This window comes from Chionomys nivalis, chromosome 5, assembly GCF_950005125.1.
Source record: "Chionomys nivalis chromosome 5, mChiNiv1.1, whole genome shotgun sequence".
In the NCBI taxonomy this organism is placed as follows: domain Eukaryota; kingdom Metazoa; phylum Chordata; class Mammalia; order Rodentia; family Cricetidae; genus Chionomys; species Chionomys nivalis.
This window is the reverse complement of record NC_080090.1, coordinates 24085314-24099308: the sequence shown is the minus strand read 5'-3', so window position 1 is coordinate 24099308 and position 13995 is coordinate 24085314. Positions and strand designations below refer to the sequence as shown.

General features: G+C 44.3%; 1 protein-coding gene across 3 annotated transcripts in view; it reads right to left on the bottom strand.

The window, feature by feature from the left end:
* Ddr2 (discoidin domain receptor tyrosine kinase 2) overlaps nt 1–13995 on the bottom strand; it is a 133875-nt gene that overhangs the window by 85584 nt on the left and 34296 nt on the right. The gene's annotated exons all lie outside the window — the stretch shown is intronic.

Below are 13995 nucleotides of genomic sequence, written 5' to 3'. Positions count from 1 at the left end.
CTACCTCCTCAACTTCTGGCTCTTACAATCTTCTTATCCCGTCTTCAGAGATGGTCTCTGAGTCAGGGTGGGCAGGGGGATACAGATGTCCCATCTGTGACTGAGCGCTTTACTGACACTTACTTTCCACCCTCTAATCAGCTGTGAGTTTCTGTGTTAATCACTGTCCATTACACGAAGAAAGTTCTCTGTTGAGGTCTTAAGATGTGCCTAAGTATTCCCTTTATTAAAAGACACTGGGAACCGGTCCCAGGACAAAAGCTCTGTGAGCTGCCCCCATGCCTTCACATTGGTAATGCCGAAGTCAGTCTCCGAGTCAGTTTTAGTCTAGGTTTCCAAAACAAACACCTTCAGACTAAGTTGGCCTGGAAACTTGGTAAACTGAGTTGCAGTCCCAAAAGGCTGTGAATGAAAACACCAGATCGTTAGCTAGAGCTGATAACACTGGCCAAAAAAAAAATGGCACCCACAAGAATGATACACCCAATTAAGCCAATTGGACTTAGTGCGCTGCCCTGGGCCCTCCATATCCATTGTGACATCCAGTTTGAAGGCCCTAACTGCTGGCGTCAAAGTCTCAGACTACAACTCCACCCTCACTCCCATGATAGGTTAGGCACATCCCACTGGTTCTGGCCTTCAGTCCACCAGAGATCTCAGCCATAAGAGAATACAGCTCTCAGTGGTTCGCATCTGTAACCCCAGCACTGGGAGGGGAATACAGGCAGATGAGGTAGGAGCTCACTGGCCAGCCAGCCTAGCCCAAACGGTGAGCTGCAGGTTCAGTGAGATAAGCTGTCTCAAAACACAAAATAAGTTGCAGAGCTAACATCAGCTTCCGGTATCTTTGAGCCCATGCAGGGGTGTGTGCAACAGCATGAACACAGTTACACATACATGCATGCGTCTCACACATACCAAAATGATGATGATGATGATGAAGAGCTAAAATAAATAATTAAACCTTAGAGCACCCTCAACGTACCAACATGTTCCTACTCTCCCATAGTCGTTTCTGGAATTAACAAGCAAGTTTTCAACATTTTGTGGGAATGAATCTAAAAAGCAGGATGGACCTCCCAGAGTCCTGGAGAGACAATCCAAAGCAGTAGGACAATCACTGCCGTGGTGGTCACAACTGTTGCTCAAGATGAGGCCACTGGGGACACACAGGCGAGCAAAGCTGTGACAGTGTTCCTGGTTCCAATGAGACCTTGTCCCCCTTGCCCCTGCCTTAAAAGAACCCAGAGAGCTGCATGTCTATTCGCATAGGGCTTCGCAGAGAATACTTTGCCGAACACGAGAAGACAGTGGCAAGCAGTGAGCCAAAGCAACCTTGTTGTCTTCTTCTGACTCTACCCCACCACTTCCTGCCCAGCCGCGAGCTCTCTTCCGTCCCTGAGACCGCTGCTTTGTGTGGAATGCGTTAGCCAAACAAAATTAGAATTCCTGCAGGCACCTTTGCTATACTTCTAGCAATCCAGAAGGCTAAAATCAGTTTAGCTGAATACGTGTCTAGAGCCATCCAGGGTGATAGTGCCAACCAAGGACCTAGGAAGAGCCGCGGAAACACTCACGGGACCATGGAGGAACTATAGCTATCAGGGCCCAGTTCCTTAATTTGCTTATTCTTCCCTTAGAACCACCTGCATCTGAGTAGAACTTCTGGTACACCAAAGCCCAGTACTGCCACTTAAATGTCTTGGGACCTTGGGCAACTGAGCTTCTCTCTCCTCCAGTTTCCTTGTTCACAAATGAGAATTATGATATACCTCCATCACAGCTCACTACACGGGCCAAGTAATGCAAAGAACCTAGAAAAGTGGCTGCTGCAGAAAACGTATTCAATGGACACTGTTTTGTTAGTGAGAGGTCATTGGTGCTCCTGTCCGCAAAACCGCTTCTTCACCTCGGAAGCATGCTGTCTCTTAGAAAACCATCCCAAAGGACCTCATTGAACACCCATTCAACTTCCTCAATATATAGATGGGAATGCAGCTCAGGGTTACCGATTCACTTATCTGTAACTGTATACCTTGTTGATAGGAGCCCTGAGATGAGATTCAGGGCCTGAACTGCTCATGAACCTAATGAATTATAAATTCTTTTGTTTACTCCTCCTTGGAACGTACTTGTCTGTCAGTGACTAAAAGAATGGGATGAATGTGATCACAACACATTGGGATATGGAGACAGTATTTTAAGGCAAAGTCCAGTTGCCTCACTCCGTCCATATATTATATAAATAGAATAAATGCATTCATATATCTCCTGCCTCATGCGTAAAAGCTGAGTATATGTGACTTATTCAAATCCTCACAGAGCTCCTAGGAGGTACATACTACAGTTAGCATGAGGATATTGAAGAGAAAAGCCAAAGAACAAAACAGTTAAATAGCAAGTCAAGGAAGAACTCAAAGGAAAAATTAGATTTAAACTTCAGAGGAAATTCGCACTTCTCACCACTCTGCTCTACTGCTTCATCAGTACTACCTGGTTCAGATTTAGCTATCACTGTAACTATAGGCTTCAGCTTTCCTTGCTTGATTTAACCATAAGTCTTTATTATAGTAGTCAAAGAAGATAGCTCTGGGGCTGGGGGAGCTATTAGCCTTGTAATTGTGTGTGTGTGTGTGTGTGTTCCAGGTTCCTTTGTGGTTTTTGAAGATCTTAAGAACTCACATACTATGAATTTACATGCAATCATTCTTGGGTGATTGGCTAGCTATTTTGGATCGCTTCGAGATCTTCCCGCCCACATAAGCAGAAGCGTTCTACTGGGAAAAGGCAATCATCTTTGAACCTCCCTTAAATTGCTATAAAATATCTTGTTTCCGGATATTCTCAGAAGTTACTGACCAAGCCATGAGCTCCAGGTCTTCAGGAAATCTCAAGGCAGCTCTCTAAAATGAAGCCCCACGGCTCATGCTCGTCAAGCTGGCCAATGGAAGAGTTAGCACTATTAGGAAGAAAGAAGAAGTGAAAACATCACACCACAGTCTGACCGGATTTACACAGCCCAATTTTCATGGTATTCACTCTGCATACTAATCATTTTGGGGAGCAGAATGCCTTACTCTTAAGAAAGGAAAAGCCCAGGGATTCTTCCGTGAGATAGAAGAGGAACCGCCCCAGAAAAGGTCAAGTGACTTAAAGTCACCAGAGACACAGAGAGCTACAAGTGGGAAAGTCACCTGATCAAAGACACACAGTAAATGAACGGTAGGCCCAGAACCTAAACTTGGGCTTCCTGGTCCTATTTTTTTTTTAATGAGACTGCACCAAGTTATATTGTGTGAGATGATTTCTGAGTTATATAATATGCTCCTTCCTTTTGACACAACAGTCGTACTGACTGAAAAAAGTGATAAATCTTCAGATGTACTGGTTTATTCCGCATTCATCTTTCTTTTCTAAATTGTTTAGATCCTTGTCCTATGCACCTAAGTTCTAGGCAGACAGCGCTATGCCCATGAATAATCACTGAGGTTTGGGCAGGGATTCTGTTAAACTTATGAACGGATCTGAAGGGAACGGCGCTCTTACTGCGCTCTGTCTCCACGATGTTGAGCACTACCACGGACAGAGTATTTCTCTCCAACTATTCGGACCTTAAAATTTTCTTTTATAAAGTTTTGTAACTTTCAGCCTATAAAGCCCATGCACATTTTTATATTACATTTAGTTATTTCTGAGTGGTTACAGGTAAAATTGTAATTTAATTTTGGAGCTCATGTGTCTGTTACTGGTCTGCAGACATACAGTTGATTTCTGAACTGATGAGCTTTCTAATCAGCTCAAGGGGCGGGGTACTTGAGAGATTTGGGTGGGGTATGTAAGCAATTCTGTTATCTTCAAAATTAGTTTTCTTCCCTCTCTTCTAATCTTTACTCTTTCTCATAAAGCCTAGGACTTTTGAATGTTAAAAAGTAACAGGCAGGTGTCTTTGTCTGCTCTCCAGTCTTAGGGAGAAAGCACTTCATCACTATATACAAGCTGAACTGGAGACTTTTTACATAAGTTCTTTATCAGATCAAATCGGTCTCTTCTATTCCTGACTTACTTACTGAGAGGTTTTTCTTTATGAACAGTTGTTGTATTTGGGCAAATAGTTAGTATGGTCATATAATTTTTATATTTAGTCAATATTGTATACTTGGAACAAATTCCCTGAATGTGCCCATTCTCTTTACACACTGGTCACATCCAATTTGCTAGTATTTGTTGATGATCTCTGGCTTTCTTTTAATCAAAATCTACATGATCAAAACATTCCTTTTTGTCCAACACATTAGTATGCTTATAGCTCAAGGAGTTTTCTAATATACAAAACATGGTTGGATCACATTTTTAAAACATTCTACTAACCTTTGTCATCCTTTAGGTTAAAAGCGGGTGTCAGCAAATTTCGTGGCTGTCACCCATACACATTAGTTCATTAAATCCTTCAAACAATATCATCAAAATACAATCATTTCAAAAGGTAATTTGAGGCTCAGAGAAATAAAAACATCTTCAAAGTCAGCACCCAAGAAGCAGTGGACTCTTAGCCTAGAGGAGCTCCACAATTCTTGTTTGCATCTAGTCACTTGGCCAGCCCAGGGCAGCCAGCAAGCAAGGCTGAGTTTGGCACATGCTGTGTGTATTCTAGTAGGTCCACCTGCTTAGTTCACTCCATCCCCAGCCTGACAGTGCCTGCAGACATGGACTTCAGGATGACTATCTGCTGTTACTGCTATGTTTGAGCAACAGTGTTATCTGTGCCCTTCTTCCTGTCTCAGAGGGCCTGGACATCTGGGCCTAAAAAATCACCAGCAGGCCAAGTGATTGAGGTAAAGTCTCTGGCCAATTAAAAAAGGAGGGGCCAGCCTTCATCCTGGGCAAACACAGCCACAGTGTCCAGCTCAAGGGAGGCCCACCAAGATAAACACTGGCCCCTCGCCTTGCAGCCTCATGGTGGATTTCTCCAGGAAAGAGGAGGGAGGGGCCCACACAGGAATCAGGGCAAGGCCTTGGGGCTGATCCAAAGCAGACACACAGACCCAACCAGGCACCTCAGGAGGTTAGAGCCCTAAGTTATCCTGGATTTGGCAGGCATTGCTTGAATGTTTCAAGAAGACCCAAAATTAACCTTCCTCCCTTGCAATGAATGAGCTTATAAAATGACTCAAAGCAGTGGAATGGAGCCTGCACACAACTCAAGGCTGTCCTCAACTGAAAGCAGGCCTGTGCTGCCCCTGCACGCTCCCCTGTAGCCTGACCACTTATCTCTCCCCAGATTCAAACTCTGGAAGCACATATGCGATCGAAGGCATTGGAGCTACAGCCTTTGCAAGATGGTTACAGCAAGGGTAAAGCCCTCATGAATAAGAATAAAACAGAGAACCCGAAAGCTTATTCCTCCCTTCCCCGGTAAAACAGCATAGTAAAAAAACTCTGTCTGCAGGCCAGGAGGCAGGAACTCACTAGATATCAACCCCGCCCTCCCGCACTTTGATCTAGGACTTTTGCCCCTAGGACTGTGACAGATGTTTCTGTTGTTGACGGGCTCCAAGTCCATGCCATGTGTTACAACGACCCAAACAGATGAAAATGCTATTCTACCACTCTATCTTTGTGTACAGTCTTTGCATAGACCTGACCTACCAAACTCATAAAAGAGAGAAGGTCAAAATGATATGCTATCGTCACAGAGCAAGGGCAGGACCCAGGGGCCCGCACGGAGAAGATCAGCGCTCTGTCTGCTGGCAGTGTAGAAATCTATGGGGCACATCGCAGGCAAGATTCATAAGACAGCATCTGACCCTTGTGAGCCTTCTGCGGAGCACAGTGCGCATTCAACAAGCTGCTACGTGGTCATTAGATACCATATCCAGGGTGGTTAAGACGCTTTCACAAGGTCATCCCGCAAAAGGGGAAGCAGAGCCCAGATGTAAATTCTGGTTTCAATCTGGACCTTCTCTTGGCCCCCGACAGTGTTCTGTTCACCTCAACTCTACCACCCCGTCCTCGATAACAGAAACAGATGCAGACTCCTCCATGCAGATAAGCCTGAATAACTTCGGGGGACAGTTAATCAGCAAGTCCCTGAGGCAACTTGAGTTTTCTTAGAAATAGCTTGCCTTCTGCTTTCACAAGGTCATCCCGCAAAAGGGGAAGCAGAGCCCAGATGTAAATTCTGGTTTCAATCTGGACCTTTCTCTTGGCCCCGACAGTGTTCTGTTCACCTCAACTCTACCACCCCATCCTCGATAACAGAAACAGATGCAGACTCCTCCACGCAGATAAGCCTGAATAACTTTGGGGGACAGTTAATCAGCAAGTCCCTGAGGCAACTTGAGTTTTCTTAGAAATAGCTTGCCTTCATAATCTCAGTTTTGTAAACATGCTGTGTTTATAGAAGAGGACTAGAACACATCAGATGTCAGGGCTGAGAGCAAAGACCTCCTCTGCCACCAAAAATGCCTTCTCTAGGTTTGTATTTCTTTATCTCTGTATTTGCTTACATTTTTGTAGAGACGTTCATTATTCTGTCTGGCATTCCATGTAAATGCATCTAAAGCCACTGAAGCTGAATGAAGCTGTCAGCAACGAGCTGACATGTGTCACTCTGACGTCTTTCAACCCTGTAAAAGCCAGCCTGACAAAAACACGTTCGTGTTCCTGTCTTTAAACACTGCTCATGCGTGCTCCTGAGAATATGCATGTTTGTCATCTGTCCCTCAAGATATCCCGGCTCTGCTTCCAGCCCAGAGAGGAGGGGACAGTTTCCTCACCTCGCTAGTCTTTGAGCAGGACTTACACTGTTATCTGAAGTGTTCTAGCCAGAACTGCCTCGTATGTAAGATGTCTTTAAGGGGGGCTCTGAGTTAACCTCTAGTAGAGGACTGGTCAGTCCCTCCTCCATGCCATAGACCTGTGGTTTTGTGAGTCAAAAGATGCTCCAGGCAACTGACAGAGACTATTTTTGATTTCTTCAGTGGCTTATTCTGTGACCCTTGGCCTATGTTTCTTCATCTAGGAAGGGAGGAATTAATGAAATTGCTTCTATGATTCCTCCCAGCTCTAAGTTCAGAAAGGCTTGGTTTTTCTGGCAATAAACCGGGAGAATTTATTAGCAGGATGCTGGCATAAGAGAGAGGATGCCCTGCAGGAGTGTGGTGCTAACAATAGCTCCTTTGCACTGTTACTTTGTGTCACTCATTGTTCTTAACATTCTACATGCATTGTATTGGTTAGCACAGTAGCCCTATGACGGGGGTCTTAGGGTCTCTGATTTACACATATATAAACTATGGTTCAGAGAAGATTTTTACCTGATTCAAATCACACGATTGTCAGGTAGTTGGGCTCCAGAGCCATGACATATGGAAAGACCTGTCCACGTGGCTGTGTCTCTCTCTAAAGTGACATTTACTGATTTAGAGTTTCACCAAATTTATTCTCCCTCTTTCTTACATTCTGCCCAAATTCTTCGTGGTTTTATGGTCCCCTTTGTACAATTTTTTTAAGTCTTTGTTCAAGCCCTGTCTTGGTTACTTTTCTATTGCTGTGATAAAACACCATAACCAAGGCAATTTATAACAGGATTCATTTCATTTAATTTAGGAGGGTTACAGCGCATGATGGTGGAACAAAGGAACAGCTGAGAGTTCATATCTTGATCCGGAAGTAGGAAGCAGAGGTGCACATTGGGAATTGTAGAAGTCTTTTGAAACTTCAAAGCCTGCTCCCAGTGGCATACTTCCTCCAATAAGGCCGCATTGCCAAATCCTTCCCAAACATTTCCATTAACTGGGGACAAAATATTCAAATATATGCTTCTAGGGGGCCATTCTTATCTAAATAACCACAAGCACCAACATATTAAGTATGAAAATACATGTAGATTGGGGAGTTGGAGAGATGGCTCAATGGTTAAGAGTACTGAAGGCTCTTCCAGGGCACCCACATGGCAGCCTACAACTGTCTGTAACTCCAGGATCCAACACCCTTGTTCACACATATATACAGGCAAAAACATCAATAAAACACACACACATACATACACATATAAACTGGAAGACGCTATTAATAGTTATATTTCAAACACATATGAAAGCTAAAAGGTGAAGGAGTGAAATTCATGTTGAACATAAGGAGGTATCTTAATAAGCAAGATAACTGAAATTTGTGCCCCATTATCTCTCTTAGCCTGTTAGTTCTTTGACGACTTTCATACTTGCATATAATGCATTCGTGTTACTAACTCCCCCTTAGCCTCTTTTATCTCCCACCCATCCCCACCTCCTCCCTGCACGTCCCTTCGCCAGATTCATGACTTTTCTTTTTGTTTTGTGACCCATTTGCTTGAACCAGAACCACCTATGCTTCCTTTGGGTTGGAATGGTCCTTTGGAGCCTGGTAATGTCACAAATGGGGATACAATGAAAGGCAATGACTTCCTTTTTCCTGAAATCGAATTGGTAGGAAGTAGTTCCTTGGTGACAGGTAGGGCTTACTGGTCCTCACCATCACCTATGCCCAACTGATCATGCAACCATTCTTACGCAGACTCCATGTAGTCACCTGCAATTGGTTAGAGTTTATGAGTGCAGGGGTTGTGTATGGCCTGGAAGCTGGCATTTCATGGTTCTTCTCTGTATCTTCTAATTCTTATATTCCTTCCACCCACCGCTCCTCTGCAATGTTCCATGAGCCTTGAAAGGGATACTATAAGTGTCTTGTTTATGGCTGAAGTCTTGACCGTCACTTCTTCACAGCAGCTTGTACAGCCATGAGTCTCTGCAGCCACCACACTTGGGTAAGCAAAGCTTCCCTGAGAGAGCTCAGAGTGACAAGCCCCATATTCTTGTTGCTGCTCATTACTGGGGTGAAGGCTCCTTGGGAGGTGCTATTCGGTTCCAGGATGTTAAATAAAACATTGTGTGGATGAATCATCTGAGCTGGAGAGCAGTGACGAGTCAGATGGGAAGAAATACTATACAGAGGACAGGATCCTCTGTGTTTCCTCTTTCCCCTGAGTTGCTCATAAACATGAGAATCCCAGTGGGGGGAGATACAAAGAGTCTGCAAAGACCAACTGAGATTTATTCATGAGGTTTATCTAAGCCGTGGCCAGTCAGTTAAGATCCTTCGGCAAAGGAGCTATTCACTGTGTGTCAACTTTGTGCGAGGCAATCTGGGGATGGAGGGTCCATGCTCTTCTCTTGAAATCTACCATTGTAGCTAACGCAGAGTGGAAAGGAACAAAGTCTAGACATATTTGAAATTGTCCACCCTGTTACCCTGCCATAGAAGGCATCCTGCCTAATGGGGAACAAAAGAGAAAGGCCATAGTTTGAGGGAAGGGGGTCTCTATCTCAACCCACCATGGGCTTGGTTCTCAAGTGAGAGATTATTCCCCATGTGTCCCTGATCCACTGACATTATCCAGGGCTGGATCAAACCCAAACTAGCTGTGCCTCTGGGAGAACGTTTCTGGTTTGTTCCTGGTATTGACTGAAAACTCTTGCACACAGAAGCGGTTCCCTTGTAACCAGATGGTGCCCTTTGATTTCCAAAGAGAAAGGCTATGGCTTTTCCACTTAAGCAGGAAATGGAGAGCTAAGACTGATGCATTGTGGGGAATGGAAGCCTGTGAACAGAAATGGTAGCACGGACTTTGCCATGCAGCTTTAGCTGTGTGACTTGTAAGTGACTTAACTTTAGTGAGCCTACCTTCTGTCTCCTGTAGATGCAGGTGACAATATTTCCCTCCTAGCATTTCCTAAAAGCACTCTGTACGATGTGCATAGGAGAGCACCCAGCACACAATAGGCTGGTGTAAGTAGTAAGTGCTGTTGTTGTCAAAAGGTATGGGAGGTAATAATGAGACTTATATTCTAGCTTAAACGAGCTGCGAAATAAAGTCCAAAATAAATTGAATATTTTTTTAGTTTATTCAACACACACTAACTGAGAACATATTAAGAAACTGAATAAATTAGACTCTGGGAGCACACCCGTAAATACCATACTTTGCTGACCTTGCCTAGCAAGGGGGAAGCATCGTATAAATTAATAACGATAGTTCATGGAGAAAAGTGTAGTGTGAGCCTGAGGCTGGCGAACTTCACAGCTTAGTGTGAGTCAGCAAGGAAGCGTGCTGCCAGGTTCTGCCTGTGACTTGGAGCATGGGATCAATCAAGAGTTAAGCCGAAATAGTATTTTATGAGATGTTAGGTGGAACTGATAAGTATTAGATAATTCCTGAATGTTCATTTATGACTCATTCAGGCACACTCACCCACCCACACCCACACACAAACACACCACAAACACACCCACCACACACACAATACACAACACACACACACAGAAACACACACCACACACACAGAAGGGTTGGGGAACATGTACTTACCTGTGAGACACACACATTTTGTGTACCCATTCACTCCAACTTCACACACACACACATACACACGCGCGTGCACACACAGTGATTCAATCATGCTCATTCTTACATTGCAGCCAATCCTTGCTTTGGGATTTTACCTCTGCTTTGGCCTTTCTACCCTCTTCAGCCCCTGTACTTGTCCCTGGTAACACAGTCTGAATCCTTCCTGTCTATGCTTTCATTCCCCTGCATACCTCAGCCCCTCTCCTGCCCGTCTGTGCTCACGGCTTTAGTCCCATTCCCATCAGCCCATCCTCTGTCTTGTAAACAAAGGTATTGTTTCTAAACTCCAAACTGGCCAAGACCTTCTCCTAGATAAAGAATATGACTATCTACCTGTCACTTAACCTGCTAAACACAATTGTTGTGGAATATCACTGTAACTATGCAAAGTTGTGTTACATTTGTTTATTTTGCGGACTATCACTTTAACTATGTGAAGGTGTGTTGTTACATTTGTTTCTGCTGCCTTTATTAACAATAAAAAGATGTGTTACATTTGTTTGTGCTGCATTTGTATAATTATGTAAAGAAGTGTTGCTGTTTCACCTTGTCTGCTTAAGGCACCTGATGCTCTAATAAAAAAGCAGAATGGCCAGTAGCTAGGCAGTAGAGAGATAGGTGGGGCTGGCAGGCAGGGAGAATAAGAGGAGGAATCTAATGGAGTTGGGGGAGAGTGGGGAGAGAATGAAAAAGAAGGAGAGAGACCCCTGGTGCCAGAGCAAGCCGGTCACCTACCAGTCAGCCCTGGAGATATTAGGAAAGTAAGATGAAAGAAAGAAAGAAAGAAAGAAAGAAAGAAAGAAAGAAAGAAAGAAAGAAAGAAAGAAAGAAAGAAAGAAAGAAAAGAAGAGGAGGAGGAAGGAAGGAAGGAAGGAAGGAAGGAAGGAAGGAAGGAAGGAAGGAAGGAAGAGGAAGGAAGGGAGGGAGAAAAGAAAGGTAAAAAGCCCAGGGACAAAATGTAGATAAAGAGAAAAAGATTAAAATAAGAGTTAAGGTAAGACCAAATATTCATAACTAATAAGAAGTCTCCATCTCATGATTTGGGAGCTGATTGGTGGCCCCAAAGAAAGCCTGGTACACATAGCAAACAAAAAGAACATGGGTCATTTCAATCTTCTTCCAGCCATTTCTGTTTATTGAATGAACATCAGCTAAGTGCCTAGTGTGTAAGCCTTTGGGTCTGGCCCACACTTTCCAAAGCAAATGTCCAGCGATGAGTCAACAGACCAAGGCAACGTGGTTCCTTAAAGTCACAGGCTGTCTCCAGGCGGCAGGGATTTGCTCATTGCGACTGGTGAGCTCACCAGGGACTGGAGCGGGGGCAGGACTCAGGTAAAACACTTCCCTCACAAGACTAAGGACTTGAGTTTGGATCTCCAAACCCACGTAAGTCAAGCATGGTGATAGATACATAATCCCAGAAACACCACGAAGGGCAGCAGAGACAAGCAGATCCCCGAAAGCTCCAGGGGTGAGGGGCAGGGGGCCAGTTAGCCTAGCCTATGTATTGAAACTCCATGACAATGACGGACCGAAATGGAAGCACCTGAGGACAGACACCTGAAATATCCGCTGACATTCATTCATGCCTGCTGTGCATATGCATGTCCCCATACCCCAAGTTAGATATGCACACATGCACACACGCACACACATACATACACACGCACACACATGCACATAAACACACATGAATACACACGCACGTGTACACACACACACATTTTTATTTGCATATGACCACAGCTGCCCTAACTGCTTTTTCCTTTCCCACGACTCACCAAGCTTTGATGTCACTAAATTTTCCAGTTAAGAGACACAGATTCAACATGAACTGAGGGGTTCTTCTCTGCCTTCTATAGCCCCAACTTGGCCCCTCAGAAATGAGACAGAGAATCTACAGGGGGATGGAGGCCAGGTAAGACTGTCCTGTGAGGACACCCCCAGGCTCCTGACAGCTGTCCCCCCAGGGGGGAGTTTTTTCCATGTACAAGTTTTTAGGGTGTATTAATTTTCCTTGTAAGGTAGGCTATGGGAAAGAATTTTAAAAAGCGCATTTGAGTTGACTGTTATGTCTCTGAAATTAATGTCTTTATTCCTAATTATAGAACTAAACTGGACTATTAGAGCCCATAATTAAAGAATGTACATAACAATGAAATTATAGTGGGCAATGATTTGAGAAAAATCCTAATTATACTCTGTGAGCCTGAAGTCCCTGGCACAGCCTCTCATTGCTATTTTCATTGCAGAAATCACTCCAATGAGCTCATCTCCAGGGTTTACATGTCTCTCAGTGTGCTTGTCTCATGGGACAAAGAGGCCCTGAGATCAGGCCCACTGCGAACTTTCACATAAACCAGGGAGCCCAGTGCACCGTTGTAAGAACAAGCAATACCCTGGTGGAGGGGGCGCTGGGCTGGGGAGATGGCTCAGAGGGTAAAGTATTTGCTGAGCGAGAGTGAGGAGCTGTGTTTGAATCCTCCAGAACCCAAAGAAAAAGACACCAACATAGCACACACCTTCTAGCCTCGCGTGGTACCCTTTTATCCATGTTACCACAAGATGCACCGCAAAGAGGAAAATCCCTAAAGCTCGTGGGCCAGCTAGTCCTGCACATGCAGGGAGAAACAACTAAAGAAACCCTGTCTCAATGAAACAGAGAGCAGAGGTTTACACCAGAGGTTGTCCTTTGACCTGTACTCATATGTCATAGCATGCATGACATATTCACACACACACACACACACAAAGTAAAAAATAATGTCTCATTATAATGACAGAATGAATGGGTATTTGACCAAATCTTTCATTTAGAAACATCATCAAAATAATGAGCTGGTTAATAAACTGAAGAGTATTTGAATTCATGTATGTATATTTGTCTAATATATAAATGGCAATTGTGCATAGTGTGTGTGAGAGAGAGAGAGAGAGAGAGAGAGAGAGTGTGTGTGTGTGTGTGTGTGTGTGTGTGTGTAGTGTCCAGAGGAATGTGAAGAAAGATAAATATTATGATTTTGAGACGAAATGCTCCCCCTTGGGCTCAGATGTTTGAACACTTAGTCACCAACTAGTGACATTGTTTGGGGGAGGGCTTAGAAACTTGGAAAGAAGGAATTAGCTGGAGAAAGTGGGTCACAGAGAGATTGGGCTTTGAGGTTTATAGCCGGGCCCTACTTCCACCCCAATCTTGCCACCAGTTCCACTGGGGTGGAACCAAGCAGCTGCCACCACAGAGCCACCTGCTGACCTGCCTTCCTTACCATGATAAGCGGGATTCCCTCAAGGCCCAAATCGAAACAAACCTCACCTCACTTAAGGTGCTTCCAGACAGGTATTTGGTCATCGGAGGAAACAAAGTAATTAATATAAGAAGTATGATGTAGCCGGGGTGGTGGTGGCGGCACACGCCTTTAATCCCAGCAGAGGCAGGCAGATCTCTGTGAGTTCAAGGCCAGCCTGGTCTATAGAACAAGTTCCAGGACAGGCTCCAAAGCTACACAGAGAAACCCTGTCTCAAAACAACAACAACAACAACAACAACAACG